Below are 19068 nucleotides of genomic sequence, written 5' to 3' on the forward strand. Positions count from 1 at the left end.
AATGAGCATAGAATATAAACCTTCTACGTGGAAAAATACATATACATACAAATTTTCACAATGATCAGTCAAATAGTTTCTGAGTCTATAAGGGACATACAGATAAAATATATATTGTGCTGTATTAATTCTAGTATTTGTTTCCTTTACTAACAATAATGAGGTTTTGTTATGTATATCACATATTGAATATGTTGTGTATTGTATCTGAAGTATCAATAGATAAGATGTGCTGCTGTAGAAGACACAACAGACACGATTTTCTCAAGACAACTGCTCGTTCTCACGACGAAGCCTCACTTTCAACGTCCCCCTGTCCGTCTTCTTAGTTTTCATTTACTTGTAACGGATACCGGACAACAATAAGGCCATCAGAAGAATCAATACGAGCTGCCGAGGCTTGTTTTGCAGTGTGCGTTTCCCTCATTGTATGTTTTAATTCAGTACATTCGGTTCTGTGTACTAACAAACGTACGTCATTTGCAGTTTTATATATTTCTAAGGATACTATAATTTTGTATAATTTTTTATTTTAGTAATTGAACAGTGTATGACGTCATCGTTAAATTTTCCTTCAATTTTACTCTTTGCTGTGTGTCAAACAAAGAAAATTCTGCCATAGCTCAGTGTCATCACCACTTCATGTATCGGTTTTTAACCATTCGGTTATTTAGACAAAGTTATTACGATTATGAATGGCTTACGTTTAAAATCCATTTTACTCCTAAACAGGTGGTGGTTGTGGTGAATATATTTTTTCCCCCCAGGAAACAGGTATTTTATTTCTCCTCCCTGAAAGTTTTGTGATAATATATCACTTGTAAATGTTTTTGACAATTACTTGTTTTCAATACACATTTTTATCAATGAAGGGTAAATTTTGAATTTCGATAGAAGAACGCTATATGTAAGTCATGTACCTAATATAAATGATGTTTTTGATATAAACAAAAACGAATACTATAAGTGTTCGAATACTTTGGTATTTTGTTCTACACATACAAATGAGCAAAAAGTTCATATGAAGGAAGGTATGTCCTAAAACCTTATGTAAAGAATTGTATCAACCTTTGGTAGATCTTTTTGAAAATAACATATTCAAAAAATCATTTTACTTCATTAAAAATAGTGGACCTCAGCCGTTTTTGAGTTATTATCAGCATTTATTAACGCTAAGCTGTTATTACATATTTTTTTAGGAATTGTTAAAAAACTCGTATGCCGATATCATTTTGATTTGTTAGTAGTAATAGCTGAAACACGTTTATGCATTTAAATGCCGTGTAGAAGACATCAGTTATAAAACAGAGAGCGATTAACATTAGGATCATGTATAAAGTTTCGTAAACTAAACGACTGCGACTCCGTCCTCGTACGCAGTTTATAACTCGGGTTAAATGGTGCGATGCAGGGTGATGCAAGCCATGTGGAGTTCAGAGGCTTCACACGCCGCTCTGCTCTACCCTGATTTCGATGCGAACACGCGAGATTCGTGAATGCGGAAAAAACGAGTCGGTAATGACGGGTTGGGAAGGAAACTATTTCACCTTGCCGAGACTGTACCTTCACCGTTCCGCCAGGGGTTTCGTCACAGCCGCCTTGCACTTTCCAGCGGTGTGCGTGCAGGAAAGTATTGGACATAAGTTGGCCCAGTTTCAGTTTTTCTGATGATTAAAGATAGCCCTCCACAGAGAGGCTTAATTGATTGTAATTCTTCGACGTGACGTGAAGTGTAAAATCTATGTGATAGCTTTGATTGCATTGATATACACTGAAAAATGGTCAACGATAGAAATTCACTATTTTAGTGTAGTGCGCGCCATTTGTTCCTTTAAAATAATACTTTGTACTAGTGGGTGTTCAGAATTTCGTAGGTCATTAAGGAAAACATCTTGACTATGTCAAGATGGCAAACAACTTATCCTAAAAGTGCGTGGCTGCATATTTTATATGCGTAATATTTGGAAAACAATTTGGATGCAGCGTTTTACCGGCGTACGCGTGTAACATTTTTCGTGTAATAATTCCCATCCCATGTGGATGACGAATACCTCACCCCCTATAAATAAAGATAGGGCGTTAACATGTTCACAAGGTGCTTTCAACGTGGTTATAATTGATGACACTCTCTTCTTCGACGAGAGTTTCCTTCACTTTCTCCGTTTTCGCGTGTCGTACAGGCACACGCGTTTTAACATCAGGGAGGTATAATATTCGTAAATGACGGATTTTGCGCGTAACACCTAATAAGATAATTGAAATACATTTGAACCAATTAAACGTGTTTTTAAACTTTTCATAGTTGGACTAGATTTTGTCATTCGTCTGTTCCAGTGAGTTAAATGAAAACGTGGTATTTTAAATATTTCAATAGATCTAGAACAAAATAATTTTTGTACGTTACTCAATTAGCTAACACGAAAATTGTATACGTTTCGTAAAATAATTACTGAAAATTATATTACACAATACACGAAAACTGTACCGGTATATCTCCCGAGTTATCAGTCAATCATGCACGTGAAAATCGTAATACATTCTTAAAACGCTTTTGTAGCCGGAATTGTGTTAAAACTCTCGACAACTAGTCATGCTGCTAACACAACTAAAATTATGAGCGACTTCGGCGTGCAGGAAAGTATTGGACATAAGTTGGCCCAGTTTCGGGTTTTCTGTTGATTAAAGATAGCCCTCCACAGAGAGGCTTAATTGATTGTAATTCTTCGACGTTGTGTGATGTGTAAAATCTATGTGATAGCTTTGATTGTATTGATACACAAGACATAACTCATCCAATGATATAAATAGGACGGCTAAACTGAGCGCTTGGACTGACACCTAGGGAGTGAGAGGTTAGTTATGAAATAACAATCAAAGCCATGTGGCGCGGCCCTAGTGTGGGACCTCAGAGATGTCTTAAATAATCCCCAGGCATATCTCCTATGTAACTAATACAATCAAGGGTGACAGTCATGAAACTGGCGTAAACCTAAAAATAAACGAAGTAGTAGTTAAACAGCAAACTGTGATTTTTCTTAAGTGGGTTGTATGTTATCGGTACCATAAGCTATTCGTTGTATGGAGCTTAATCAAACAGTTGCAATAATTTCAGTGCATGTATATACTTTACACTACAATTAGCATGCATTTCGTCTATTTTAATATAGAATAGTGTTCTGTTAACTATAAATTGCTAAATATTCATTGTTAGATTCGGTATGTTTCATACATTGTACATGATCTTTATCGTATTCGTTTGCTGTATATCCTGATCAATAAAGTATATTATTACCGTTATTAATTAGAAATGCAGTAGATTTTGAAACAACTCTTAAATTGGGTTTTCATTTTCAGTTACGTTTCAAACTCCAAGTGTATTTTCCAACATTTTTCAACCGTAGGCTATATGAAACCATTTCGCATGGTGATAATTTATGATGGTCCACCCCGCTTCACTCCCTCGTGGTGCAACAATGCAATACTGCAGTACGCGCACTGCTACCAACCCGTCGCTCGTAATTTCCCACCTGTCAATCGCAATTGTGCCATTTCCCTTCCACATAAATACTGTATAGCCGCGCTATTATTGCCGGGCCGATCTGACCCGCCCCTTGCATTGTAATATGTCTGTAATTCTTCAGGCCACATCGTCCACGGTGTGGCGTGCACGCGGCATATGCCCGCAAATGGCATAATCAGGTTGCCGGTCTATTTGCGCATTCTATGCCGCTATTGAGTTACTACCCGTGTGGCCTGTAACCTTGTTATTGCGGACTTGCGCTCCGCTGGGTTTCTGCAATGTGTGTGACACTTGCATGCAATGCTTGCAGTTTGTGTCTAGAAGCGTTCAGCTGTGTCAACACCAATTCATAACAATTCCGTGTAAAATGTCTTGTATTTAAATTCTATACTGTCCTGGATACGTCCGTCTTCATGAAAGTCTTTTAGTAAAGGCATCAGGACTCGTAACTTTCATAAAGTCAAATTTTCGGGATTTTACGGATAGCAGGATTTAGGAAATTTACAATAAGCGTTGCATTAAGAGCACCTAAAAGAAGTATACAATGAGACACACCAATGTCAAAGTTGTGACAAAAATACTGTGCGTCAAAAACAAACATAAATGTAGCACCATGTCCGCAGAAGCATAGCACGCAATTTTGCTGTTCCCAGATCAATACTAGTATTATTTTATGGTTAGTAGGTAGTATTTTTTGATTGTCTGTTTGGATACATGAATAATTAATTTATCCTAATCATATACATTTTCTGCAAGAGAAGTCGAATGCACTATTACTCATATATTTAGTATTTCATTATCAAGCTGTTTGGAAGAATTGAAGAATTTGGTGATGGAGAAAACGTTTATTTTTATTAAGTAATGCCTATTTTATTTGAGATACTAACTAAGAGTGTTTACTCATTTAACAATCTATTTTTTAAACTATTTTTTCTATTTTTTTGTGTTTTTAAATTTTTACTATTATTTCGAATTACCACATATTCATGAAATAATTATCAGCAGAAGTGGAAATGATTCAACGCAGAACCGTTAGCCTATTCTCTGAGGTCAACTAGATTCTGTGGATTCGGTGTGGGTGCGAAAAGAAAAGTTCCTAATACAATATAGAATAAGTGTGGAAAGAAGAGAGTGAACCCCGTTGTAGCGTACGCCGGACGTGAAACTGTGAGCTATTAATCATTAAAAACAAGGCACCGATTCTGGAGGTAATTTCCGGAGTTGACAGTTTTTGTCATTTCACACCGACCTACCATGGCTTTATTTCTTTGTTTGAATTTGGATATAAAACCTCTCCTAGCCGGTTCCACTATCTAACGACTGTTTTGTTTCCAGGTGCGTTGGCTTACGATTTTGTCTCAGCAACACGTGGGTGAGTTTGACAGTTTTATCTTCATAAAGAGGAAAGACGATCCATCACATGGAGTACTGGAGAGTATCTATAGAGGAATTTAACAGTTTCGTTAGAAATGAAGTTGCATTCACAATTTCAAGTTTGTAGGTCGTTCGTTATTGAGATAACGTGAGCATAGACAGGCAGTCAGAAATTACATTTTTCCCAGGCCTCCAAGTAACAGGCTTCGCTGACGCTCAGCCAACGAGGTACTGATCTAGAATCCCAAACAAAAGGAAATGCAGCAGTTTGGAAAACCGGCCTGGGTAATGCGGACTAGCGAATGGCATCAGCCACTGCCTTATTGAGCAACTTCCACATGGGCGTAATGAGATTTTAATACCGACTAATAGGCGGGCAGATGCTCCTAATAACCGGTATTACCGCCATAACAATATAGTCGTGGTGATTAAAATCATTCCACTCAAGTTAAAGCCTGCTTTCAGTTGTATGGTGGATTACTTGTAAAGTATATTGGCATTTACATAAACATCAACAGTTCAAAAACTGTATTGTTTTCTATATTACTCTTTCAGCTAATTGAAGTTTTAATGCGTTGTAAAAAAAAGAGTTTGGTGTAACTGATAGAGGAAAATGCTTTTTGTTTCTTTGTTTTGGAAGATTGTTTTTGACGATGATTGTGAAGGAAACAGGATTATTCCGGACATTTCCCATCGTTCACTTATACAAAATATCAGTAACACTACGTTTCGAGATCTGCTATCTGATCTCTTCTTCAGGTAAATAACTAACCTAACACATAATTACAAACTAGGTCTAAGTAAACAAATCATGAACCTGAAGAAGAGATCAGATTGTAGATCTCGAAACGTAGTGGTACTGATTTCTTTTATCACTGAACGATGGCAAGTGTCCAGAAAAATCCTGTTTCCTTCAGGAATATGTTTTTATATGTCCCACATTGGTAATCCCCTGTTATAACTTTTGGAATATTTTATTTGCGAAGTCTTTTTTTGGTTTCTTATAGATAGAGTTTGTATTTTTTCCGAAATCTACACTTTTTATTTTACGTTTTCAGTTTAGCATTTTTGTTTCCATCTGTTTGTGTCACACCTCAGTTCCAGGTTGTTCCCACTTATCAGACATAATTGTTTTTGCATGAAATATTTTTAGTTGAAAGCTTTACACGGTGCGCTCTTCGGCTGTAAAAACACATTAAGTGCTAAAAGACGTTTTTAGGTATAACAACTTGGATACGACAATTTACATAAGGACTAACAGTTGTTCCGGTTACAGCACAATTTTGTATCTTCATTTTCTTTATTCTAGACTCAAAGGCCGACACATTTGCACCATCAACTTTGGTATATAACACTAAAAGGTGAAAGTACAACGTCGATAGCGGGTACGGCGGTTATCGCAAGATAACCGAATCAAGCAACGTCGAGTGTCGAACGCGCCATTTCTGTAGAGTAAAAACTCTTTCAAAGTAACCGAAACTTGAGCATCCCCAGAACAATATCCCGTACCTCAAAATGGATTCTACGTGAGCAAAGTAGACGGTACGGAGGGTCTCTAGACTACAAACCCTGGTGAGACGGCTGAGAGCTATTCACATCGACCAAAGCCTCTTGCAGATCTGGTCAACATAAAACGTAAGCTTGTCATGAACATGGAGGCTCAAGAGTTTGGATGAAGGAACCAGCTCTTGCTTGCTGTCCACCTCGATGTCCTTAGGGATAAAAGTGGATACTTTGAACATCCTTACCAGGCTTTTAGCTGGGCCCATTTTCAGCTGAACTCCTTCGAAAGGACTCAGCTCCTGGACCTGCTTCTCCAGCCACACCTTTGTTTCTGTGTTAACTTACCGAGTTCCTTAGCTGGAAACTTAATCACTTTAGTTTTCTTTGTATTTCAATTTAGACTGTTGGAATGAAACAATCTGTTAAGGTATTTTAGATGAGATTCGGTTCTTAAGGCGTTTCGAATTTATCTAAAATAACCAAACTGCAATCGTTTCTAAACAAGAAATATTCGGCAAATCATTAATAGACTGTATAAAAAATAACAGTGGTCCAAGAATGGAACCTTGAGGTACACCGGACGTTATTTACTCGATGGAGGATTGAACCGGGACATTGTTGTCGATACCTGGACCAATTGTTGTCTATTTGATTTAATACATGCCTGTTCTTGAAGGCGGTCATGGCTTTGGTATTACGACTGGAAGGACGTTCTGTAAAAATGCCAGAGGGGGCGCAACTCCCCTTCACCGCAATTAGCAACTACTGCACTGCACACTTGCAGCTTTGGCGCAATTTGGCTCCTGGCGGCTCGGCCTAATGCCAATGCCAGCACAGTTTAGTGACTAGCATTCTATCGCTGCGCCAACCGCCGTGTGGACCCAACCCCCTTCCCATTACCACACATATCCCCGCTTAATCGATCGTTACTGTTCAGCTGTTTCGAAAATTTCGGGGAGTTCAAAGAGGGGAAGGAACACAAAGCAAAGTAATTTCCAACAGGAACTTATTATATCCTATATAATAGGAACAAAAGATCTCAGCTCGGTTTAGAATTCCTCTTTATTCATATAATTTTTTAATTTACTGTTGGTGATGATATATATTTTGTATAAAGTTTTGTAGGTTCTGTAATTTATTATACGTAAATTTGATAGAAAATATTTTCAATTCATAAACGAAATAACGCACAGGCAGAGTGGTTTTATTGAAGAAGTGACGTGAAACAATTAAAATTTTCCGCATATCTTTATTCGAGAAGTTCTCTTTAAAAAATGAAAACATAATAGTCACATTTGCAACCCAAACATATGCGTAGAGCATTTGGAACATGCAGTATCTCATAAGAGTTCCTTCCAGATTTCTGCATACGCCTCTCCATGATCATTTGTGTCGTATAGAGTGTGAAATAACTCCGACACCATACGGTATGTCTGAAATGATAATACCATTTAAATTTGGATAAAGGAAGTACCGACTTTGGCTAAATATACTGTATTATGACATAAGAAAATTTCTCTCACCTGGTGTTTTTTTCTTTCAAAATATTATATACCCCAATGACTTTACGACGAATACTATCCAGGCACATTCCCTGAAAGTTTTTCTGAATAACAAAAAATTGTAATTATAATAGCTGCAAATTCTTACATTTCACACAATAAGCTCCAAAATCAAAAAACTGTACCCAGGCGAAGAGATTGCCGTAAGAATCTGACATGACTGTGGTAAGATAAATCTTTCCCCATACTCTTGCTCTTTTTATTTTGAGAAAAGGTCAAGCTACTGGTTTAATGAATTTCCACAATACCTCCACAATGTTGTTCAAAACATGTATTGTGTGGACTCTCAGAACTATATTTGCCGCGTCAGCTAACTAAATTAATTACTTTTAACAATGTTATTATCTTGTCAGTTGTACAATTACAGCACATCCACTGTAACGAGAGTTTTAATGTATTTATGGAGTTTAATTACATTTTAACAGACTTCTGAATGACCTTAAGCATACCAGTATGTTGGACATACGATTTGTATAATAAATGTATAATTTTGAATGGTGCACATTATAAGTCATCCAATAATGCAAAGCCTTCTATAATAAAACACATTTTGAATCAATTTTCGTTTTGGTTTTTATCGTAAATTCAAATATATTTGGTTAAGAAATAAATATCTGGTCAGTAATAATGACGATATGTTCAATTTTAAAGGTAATAAATAAAAAAATGTATCTCTCTGCTGATATCTACTCAATTCTCTGCTCTCTGATAATTTTTTACCTAATATGTTTGGACGTATAATCAAAATTGGTCACCAATAATGACATTTTGTCAGAATTGCGTTTTTTTTTAGATTAGAAACCGATTTCTATACATACATACACCTTTAAAATGAGGAAAGCTTCTCATAATTTGTATTATGCAGAACTAATGGTCATTGTATATCATCTGTGCAAAAGTTCCAAGTTTGTACTGCAAAAGGTAATGAGTTTTTTTGCTGAGAGTTTACGCGAGTGGCTGCAACAATTTCATTTCTGTTTCTCAGTCCGTATAAAGAACGAACTGTCTATAGACTGAAATGATGCATTAAGTTTTATTTCTATATAAGCAAAATCGAGTTCAATGATGGTTCATATCTCCTAAGTTATTTACATTGCATAAGGGTAACCATGTTGGCAAAAATGGTGGAATAAATAATTGTGTAAGTAAACTGAGTTATTATGACGTTAAATGAGTTAAACTATGTGATAGCATGTAGCCTAACAATCAGAATGAAACGAGCTATGGAGTTTATAATTTAAATTTTGCATACGACCTCGGCGAACCTTATTACTTTACACGTGGTGTACTATTTAAATAAAAATACGTGCAGCCTGGCAGATAGGAGGTAGTCTATTAGTATTTTCGATCTAGTATTTCAAACCGTATAAGTATACAGTAGAGCACAAAACGTCATGAGTAGAGAAACAAGAAAGCGTGTTGAACAATCTCGATTAAACGAGACGGTTAGCGCGATGAACGATCCCGCTAAACCGAAGTCGTTGGAGAGACACTTTATAAACAAATCCGACAAACAGAAGGCGACATTTCGCTTACAAATGAAATAAAACCATTTCGACTGACACAGGCAGCAAAAATAACGGCGCGTTTTAAAGAGTAGGGTCGTTAGCGAGAGGGGCCTAATTAGATTTGGCGACGGGTGGACGGGTGGGGGAGCTTATGCCTCTAAATACACAGCTGATTTCATTATGTGAACCATTACGCCTCTTTTTCAACAATCTGCGAGCCACCGGCTCCGTTACGGCTCGAGCGATCAGCTGTTTTGTTTGCAGGCGTTGTCGTATTGCGTCATCCACAGGTGCAGTGTTCGGTTAGTTAGGTTAGGTTCCACACACAGCTGTGCCAGTCGACTTCTGGGAACCTACCGGTCAATGTGGGACTGGCCAGATCGGTGGTGCCATCTTGTGCGGCACTCGTTAACTACCTCCGATATCGGGTTGTCGCAGAACGTTTTCCCGGCATTTTCCGATTCGCTTGATTGAAAAATCGTTGTGCCGCGTGATAAGCGCGCGACAAGCGCAGGGGAGATGATGCAATACACGCGTCGTTGGTGTAATAGAAATATTGATAAGAACAGCACAGCATGTGTATTATTCGGTGGTAAACATCTTATTTAGTCGTATCCTCATCACCGAACATTCAGTAGCATACGAGTACTACATTTATGACATACGATATTACATTTTTTATTTTATTAAACGAGTACGCTGTTTATCCAATTTCATTTTAGACTGCAAACACAATTTTCGCTTATATAACTTTTTAATGACATATAAAAAATCATTATATAAAACAATTTTTAAAATAAAATATGCATAAATGGCAGTGGTATGTGATACTCACAAATTAGTCTAAATAAAACCTTCTATACTTTGCTATACATCACCATTCAATTGAAATTTACATTTATTCTTTAACGTCTTTGGTGCTAGTGATAAGTTTCGCATATTTTATGAGGAAAATGGTTTAAAATAGTGAAAATGTAATAGAATTTTTCTAGAAAAAAGTAACTACAACATTTTTTTTTTAATCTTCCACCTTTACCAAAAATTACTATTGATCGTAAAATAATAGAAAAAAATAAACTTAGCGTTCTTTATGCACGTACCGAGTTTTAAAATCAGTCCCGTAATTAAGTATTTAAAATTATTTATATTTAAAATTAGTTACAGTTATTTAGTAGGTTGTATTTTTTAATGGAAAAGAAATAAATATACATGATTTATATTATTTCTGTGTTTAGTAATTTTTGTGTATTATATTTTTAAGCGTCAGCAATGTAAGTAGTTTAATTAGGTATGACCTGTAAGATTACGTGGTTATTTATCAAACTTTATTTGTAAATAAAGTAAATTATCTATAACTTGCAACTCAGTGTAAATTACAAATAAAATATTTAATTACAAAAATGTTATCAAATATTTTCAAAACGGAACTGTTAATTAAACAAAACTTTTCACAGTAACTTAATACTATATAGGCTTAAAAATTACAAAACTCTTAATTTGAAGATGCAAAAAGTAACGGGCCGCTCCGGGATTTGAACCCGGGACCTCCTGCACCCAAAGCAGGAATCATACCCCTAGACCAAGCGGCCGCTGTGAGGCACGCGTCGTTGAATACTATCCGAGAATTGTGAAGAAATGGTGCAAGTGCTTGCCGTCAGAAATTATTTTAGTTTGTTCTCCGTTTCAACAACTGCTTCTTGTTCACTAAAATACATAAGTACTTTTTTTCGTAACAGGATGAGCGATATCTTTGTCTGTCTGGCCCGTTGCTGTGAGTTTTGTAGTAAATCAGAGGGCAACATGGTATTAAATTCTAAATTAAACATGTAGCTACTTCTAATCGATGAGAGTTTTTTGGAGTTTTCCAGAACTCAAAGCATTAAGAAATAGCGTTTATATTTATTGCTCTCACACCAATACATTATAATCAATAAATTTTAAATTATATTAGTTATTGCTCTTATTGATGCTAATATTTCATTAGTAATTAAACCAGTTTTCAATTCGAAAAATCATAGCTCATGCCTAAATTCTTACCAGATTTTTTGAATAGAGACTATAAATAAATAATACTGATCTATTGATATTTAATAAATTTAAATATCAAATTAGGCTTGTGGTCGTAATTTTATCTTTTTCTATATCTGTAGTAGATCCTGCACCACTGAATTTGAAAATGCTGGAAAACAACAACAGTCGTATTGTGATTAAAAATTGCATGTACACTGAATTTGAGCATGGCTTGTTGGAAATTGAGCGGGCACACATGCATGCATTTGCAAAGACAAAATTATTCGCGTCTACTACCTTATATTTTTGTACAAGAATAAGGTGGAAATTTCAAAGCCTGTCAATTTGAAACAATCCGTGACATCAAAAAATACTCATTTTGAAACAGAAGCGATTGTGACCATCCCTGACGTTGATCAGACAGTAGTGAAACAATTTCTGACCTTGAAACAAGTAATTGAAATCATCCATGACCTTGATCAGGTAGAACTGAAATAATTTCTGACCTTGAAACTATTAATTGAAATCATCCCTGACCTTGATCAGACTGAATCGAAACGATTTCTGACCTTGAAACAAGTAATTTAAAACATCACTGACCTTGATCAGACTGAATTAGTACCGTTTCTGACCTTGGAACAGTCTCAATTGAAAAAATCCTTGACCTTGTGTCTTATAAATTTGTATCATAAATGTATATAAATGATAAATATAAAGATTTTGTGGAAAATATGAACTAGACCGGTAGATATGACCGATGTCTTTCGGGAATGTTCTCCTTGCACGTTTTGATTTAACAATTAAGTACTGTTCTCGTTCTATTTTCACAAGTTAATTATTGTAGCACTGCACATCCCTTCGAAACAAAGTACTGTCCGTTACAGTGTAGCAGTTGGCGCTTTAAAGCAGGAAACACAAGTTACAATTAATTAACATAAGTCAAGGCAGAGTCCTGACAGATACGCTGTCGCAACCCCTCCCCCCGCCCACCCACTATTTCTTCTCCCACCCTTAACGTCCTGGCCGGTCCTTACTCTAATTAGGGTACGTTTCACATTAAACTCAACTCAAGTTGTGGAACCAACGAAACACTCGAGTCTGGTTTCCTTCGATGACGTCACTAGTCTCAATTATGTCTCTATTATTCATTCCCATTGTTTGCTTAATGCTCTTAGATTTAGCATTTAGAAAAGATTTCCTAGAGATGTTTTAACGGTGTTCTCCTTCTAAATGCGTTCTATCCCCCATTTAAATCGTTGTAGAATTATCATTATGTCCTTTAAAATCATTTTGCGTCTTCAAATATTTTACTCAAATTGTAAATATGTAGCACTTTTCGTAGTTGTATGATTAGCAGCTAAAGCTAAACGGAAATCCTTTAGATTTCGGAGTAACTCGGCAACATTAACTCCCAAAATCCTATTTCACTCTTGATGTATATCAATTTCTAAAGCATCAGAAATCACTTCTTCAACGTGTGTGGTGTGGTGTGGTGATTCAAATGTCTTAAACTTCAACTATAAACCAAATATATTTGTCTTCTTCAACGGTCAAAGCCAGAACAGTTTTTGAGAGTCTGCATCAGAATGGGAAGTTTATACATGACCTGAGTTATTTTGTAAAACAACATCAATGTTGAAAATCGCTCATGAATAAAGGCCTTTTTATTTATTTATTTATTTAATGGGCGCGCTGGCTAGTTTGCTCTCTTTTGTCTGTTTAAAAACGTATATTTCTTGGCATTGTTTAAGCGTTTTACGAATTCGATGAACAATTATTTCCTACGGGAACATTGCAGTCAAGTATGGATAATCTGATCTTTAAAACCTAGTAAATAACAATCTGTATAAAATACTAGAGATAAAAATATTTTTTCTCTCACACAAGAAGAGTTCTTCCGGGATCTTTAAAACTGAAATGGTTGCAGCAATGAACAGTGGTAAAAGCTGATCTTCGCAAACAATCAGGATATACTCCTTGACTACAAGTCATCAAAATTACATATGTATGTTTAAAAACTGCCATTTCAACATATGTTAAGTCAAATTGAGAGTACATACAAATCTATCGGGTAGAAACTTTTAAAAAAAGTAATAAAAAATAACCGTAGACGAAGCGTAAGTTTTTCAAATGGGGAAAATATCATTTATATTTTAAAAGAACTCATTTTGAAACGTTAATACAAAAATAACTATCTGAGAAGTAAGTAATGATATGAAATATAACATTATTTTCTCGGTTTCAGAGGGAGGAAAAAAGTCCACTTAACTCATAATTGTTGAGCTAACTAGCAACTTTATATTTACAATGTAACGCTTTGTTAAAAACCCACTTCGAAATGAAAGAGTAATTTATAGCGTGCCCGCGGGTAATGTGGTCAATCTTTCCCGTTGTAATAAAGATGGAAGTGGCTGTTCCACCACAGTCCGTGTTCTACTACCCATGATGGTTCTATCACCCCCGCCCACCCCCACCCCTGCTGAAATACCGCATTTTTCACGGCGATTCATTGCATCTTGCACGTAACGGGCGGAATTAACTTGTCCCGATAAATCACCGACTATTCCCCGTCAGTTAGTCACGGCCAGGTTCGTCGGCAGACTGGGAAATTTTGGGCAAGACCTCGCGTACAATGTTTTACACGAAGATACTGTCTTCGTAAAATGTACAGCTAATAGTATAATGTTTTTTGAATAGGATCTGAATATTCATTATTTGAATACATAATAACTTACAGTATACTTAAATAAAATTTTAAACCAAACAAATAAATACTTTGAAGGCAATAGTGTTTGTCAGTCTGTTCTTCATATTAGTATATGGAAATGCATATAGTACACGTGGCTCTTTAGATGTGCGCACTGCGTCGGCGCAGTGGTCTGTGTACTAACCGTCCTGCTGACATCGGAGTATGTTTGTGGTCTATCCTTCGCTCTTTGTGATATACCTGTTCAAGTCATTCTGGATTAACGGTACCTTTACTGTACCCATACATATTCGCGAAAGTTAGTAAAGGTTTATGCTAGTGCTATAATTTAATTAAAATAAACAAATTTAGAATTGTACTTTCTATTTGTTTATATTTCTTTTATTTATTTGTGAAATAGCCCCCCGGACAGTGGGGTTCATCTTAAAAGAATTTAATTAGCATATAAAAGCGTTATTTCGATTTTTAGGTAGTCGGGAATAGTAAATACCTATAAACATTGAACATAATGTATTGTGTATTTAGGTGTATTTACAACATACACTTTTAAAATATTGATGGTTGACCTTATTACTCGTGGGGGTGAAAACTTTTCTTTCTGCCTGTCTGTCAGCACAATTTCTCGAAAACGAAATTACCTATATATAGATTTGAAATTTAGCATGACTTCCTTCATTTATATATGATGAACACTGAGTTCGATGGTGGTGAATGTAACTCTAAGGGGCTTGGCTGAACGTTAGCGAATATTTTCACACCTTTTTAAACAGTAAAACCCCGTTTTACTGTAGCTTTCATTGATACAAAAAGATGAGTTAAATATATTGTAATTACATTAAACATTGTATAACTTGATTCTAATGACCTTTTTATTTATTTTAATATTCGTATAAAATCTAGAGAACGTGAAAAATAATTTTGAATTGTTGGTGAGTTTTTCAGCCTTTCTGCCGGAACAGCCCGAGCCTCCCCTTATTGTTGGCACTGTTACATCTGGCACCCTGCCAGCTACCCTCCCCAGTTTCTTCAGCCCCCGTGACAGATCTGTTCCTACTTCTACCTGGTTGCCATTCCTTTTTTTAAAACACTGTAAATTCTCCTTAGAGTGCGTGAATTATTGGAGAATTCTACTGTAATCACTTTACAATATCATCTGTGTTGCGGTAATCCGTTCTTGGTTGAATAAATCATTGCAAAATTGTTAGAATTATTAAATTATATATCTGTTTTATGCTTCGCTGGATAGTTAGAAGCTCATTCTTAGATACCCCTGCCCACTATAGTATTGAGAATTATGTATGATCAAACGTTAAAACTTGATTACATTAAAGCCGATTATAGTGAAACGACTCGAGAGGAGTTTTTATAAGGTCAAAAAGAGCGAGTTTGACGCTATTACTTTTTTTCGTTTTGGAGTAGTGACCTGATGGTGTGTGTAGCTTTTGAATATGCTACAGTAGAATATGTTAAAGTAGAAAAATTACTCAGATTTTTAAATGAACACCAAATTAACAGGTTTGAAAGTGTTAAAAAAGAATTTTGACGCTTATTGATTATATTTTTTAAGTTATACATCTCCATAATTCTAAGACAAAAAATGATCTCGAAAGTTTTTAGCGTTTAATATTCTTCTTATTGCGCTAAAACCAAGATGGCAGCCAACAAAAACGGCTCTTAAGGGCCATGAAGAATGAATTTTAAATAATTTTGTTGTTCTTATTCTTCTTCTTATTTTACTTTTTAAATATTTTGAATAAATTTTAATCTATTTGTTCATACTATTCTTTTATATACTTTCAAAATTGTATTATTGACTATTGTGTAAAATAGCATTACTCTACTAGGTTTTTTAGTTTGATTAAATATTCATATTTTAACTTTTGCAATAGCTTGGCGAGTTTTGATTTATACATTTTTAACTCGGCTATTACTCCTAATGGAGCAAGTGTTTAGTGATGGAAAGCTCCAATTTGCATTACTTTATATAATGTATGGTATCTAAATAGCAGCCATGCAAAGTTTTAAAGAGCAAAAAAGTTTGTGATGTAACAGTGTATTCAAGGGTCATGGTTATATTCCGTGGTAGTGTTTCCATACTACCAGAGACTTACAAGACACAAATCGACCGCGGCGACACGGAATGATTGCACCGCGGTCTGAGCGCAGTAACCCACATGCAGCTGTAGGTGCCGTGGTAGTGTTTCCATACTACAGTTCGAGGACTTTAGCTGTGCGCGTGACACTTGAGTGTGTGGTGATAGGCGGGAGGGGTGGCGGGGTAGTAGTGTATGCGCTGCGTCCCGAAAACATTTCCTGTGATACATAGGACACAAATCGACCTCGGCTTTCACGGAATGGTTATTGGCCCAAACAACTCATCACACTCGCTAAAATCAGTTTGTTTTGTGACAGTGCTGATTGTGGTGGAATTACAAAAATATCGAGAATACGGAATGATAGCAATAATAGCGCAGTAACCCACTTGTTTTTCAGTTGTTGTAGTGTTGTTTAATGTGTTTTTGAAAATAACGTATTTGTCAATACTAATCTGCAAATCAAAACCGTGAGTTTAAAGTCGTTAAAGAGATTGTCGCGCCTTCATCTCAGCGGCTAGCACGTAAACGCAACCCGCCACACAGATAGCGTTTATTTGTTGAAAGGGTAGTATTAGGGCCCTACGAGCACAGCTAAATTCCTCCAACTGTACCAGAGACTTACAAGACACAAATCGACCGCGGCGACACGGAATGGTTGCACCGCGGTCTGAGCGCAGTAACCCACATGCAGCTAGCTGTAGGTGCCGTGGTAGTGTTTCCATACTACCAGAGACTTACAAGACACAAATCGACCGCGGCGACACGGAATGGTTGCACCGCGGTCTGAGCGCAGTAACCCACATGCAGCTGTAGGTGCCGTGGTAGTGTTTCCATACTACCAGAGACTTACAAGACACAAATCGACCGCGGCGACACGGAATGGTTGCACCGCGGTCTGAGCGCAGTAACCCACATGCAGCTAGCTGTAGGTGCCGTGGTAGTGTTTCCATACTACCAGAGACTTACAAGACACAAATCGACCGCGGCGACACGGAATGGTTGCACCGCGGTCTGAGCGCAGTAACCCACATGCAGCTAGCTGTAGGTGCCGTGGTAGTGTTTCCATACTACCAGAGACTTACAAGACACAAATCGACCGCGGCGACACGGAATGATTGCACCGCGGTCTGAGAGCAGTAACCCACATGCAGCTAGCTGTAGGTGCCGTGGTAGTGTTTCCATACTACCAGAGACTTATAAGACACAAATCGACCGCGGCGACACGGAATGGTTGCACCGCGGTCTGAGCGCAGTAACCCACATGCAGCTGTAGGTGCCGTGGTAGTGTTTCCATACTACCAGAGACTTACAAGACACAAATCGACCGCGGCGACACGGAATGATTGCACCGCGGTCTGAGCGCAGTAACCCACATGCAGCTGTAGGTGCCGTGGAAGTGCACCCATATAATTTATGTCCCGCCCTGCACTCTATATCGCGTGCTGGCACTCGGGTCCCGAGACTGTTCACACCTGGCCACCGCTCATATTGTAATACTGGAACTATCCAAGTCACTATGCACAGTCCTCGTCTGAGCTTGTTTCATGATGAATCCATAATGATTTTTTTAATGATGTTGTTTTGCTGAACTCTTTTGCTGTTTTGAAAAGAGGTAGGATCGTATAACTAGTTTTGATACATACTTTTTGTGTAAAAACTTATTTGCAGTGTTTTATTGTGGAAGTTATTTTCACTATCCGTATCCTTGTCGTCATCACGCAAATGAAGCAGATCGTTTATTTGTGCGTCGGATATATCCGTCGTACGATAATCACTAGAAACAACACCAGGACGGATGCTACTACAGTGAAGTCACTAAGGTGCAAACACTCATGACAGAGCACCAAGGAGGAGCTGTCCTCTAGTGGAAGACGCAAGAACTACTTCGCGATATGTAGATGTCATAAAACACTTCTTGCGCAATATTACGGCAGACAACAGAACAATATAACGATGCGCAATATTACGCCAGTAAACTACTTTTTCACAATCTCTATGAACGTAATATTAGATCAAAGACTGTGAAAGAGTTAAAACACTATAGTTCGCTGTAAGTATATTAGGATATCGGAAAGTTGGCATTGGTATATTAAAATAAATTATAACACTTCGTTTTGAGGAATGAAATCCATCCGCTTCCTCACGTGTAAAAAGCCTAATACATAAAACATGCGCTTATCATACAAACGTGTGTCATAATAGCTGACTGGTACACCAAAAGCTGGAATTCCAGAATGGAGACAATAAACCCAAGCGATTTCACTACACAGAAGCCAAGAACACAAACAACCCGTTACACACGCTCAAGCGAAAGTGGAACTATTTATTTTTTAAGTGCATGTTTACTTAATTGGGTTTTTACACCTGAAAAACAGATAGGTTTAAATCCTCGAAACGTAGTTAAATTTGTTTGTAAAATACAACAGTGGCTAATATAAAGTATTCTAAGATCCGTCAAAGAATCCATCGTCAATAACAACTTTTAAATGAGTAATATTGTTAAAAGTGTATGGAAAACTTTACGTTTCGAAAAATATAATATTTCCCGTTGCTTTTATCTCAGTAGCAGGTAGCAATACCTTTTAGAGGGACGTAGGATCTGAAAAATTAAATAAATAAGGCAGAAAAACGCCACATCATATGGTTTTGCTGATGAGTCTACAGATGATATCTTTCTTGAGATATCTTAGGATAGTTAGACTAAATTTATTACTATATAATAAGATTAAGGTCATGTAATTGTATTCGTTTTTTCAAATGTATTAACTGTACAATTTTTGCTATCGTG

General features: G+C 36.7%; 1 protein-coding gene and 1 non-coding gene across 13 annotated transcripts in view; one reads left to right on the top strand and one right to left on the bottom strand.

Moving 5' to 3' along the window:
• LOC124367080 (RNA-binding protein Musashi homolog Rbp6) overlaps positions 1-19068 on the top strand; it is a 1248673-nt gene that overhangs the window by 349015 nt on the left and 880590 nt on the right. The gene's annotated exons all lie outside the window — the stretch shown is intronic.
• Positions 10985-11056, bottom strand: Trnap-ugg. Its single transcript has one exon. It is a non-coding gene; the product is annotated as a tRNA-Pro (tRNA).

Source organism: Homalodisca vitripennis, chromosome 8, assembly GCF_021130785.1.
Source record: "Homalodisca vitripennis isolate AUS2020 chromosome 8, UT_GWSS_2.1, whole genome shotgun sequence".
Classification (NCBI taxonomy): domain Eukaryota; kingdom Metazoa; phylum Arthropoda; class Insecta; order Hemiptera; family Cicadellidae; genus Homalodisca; species Homalodisca vitripennis.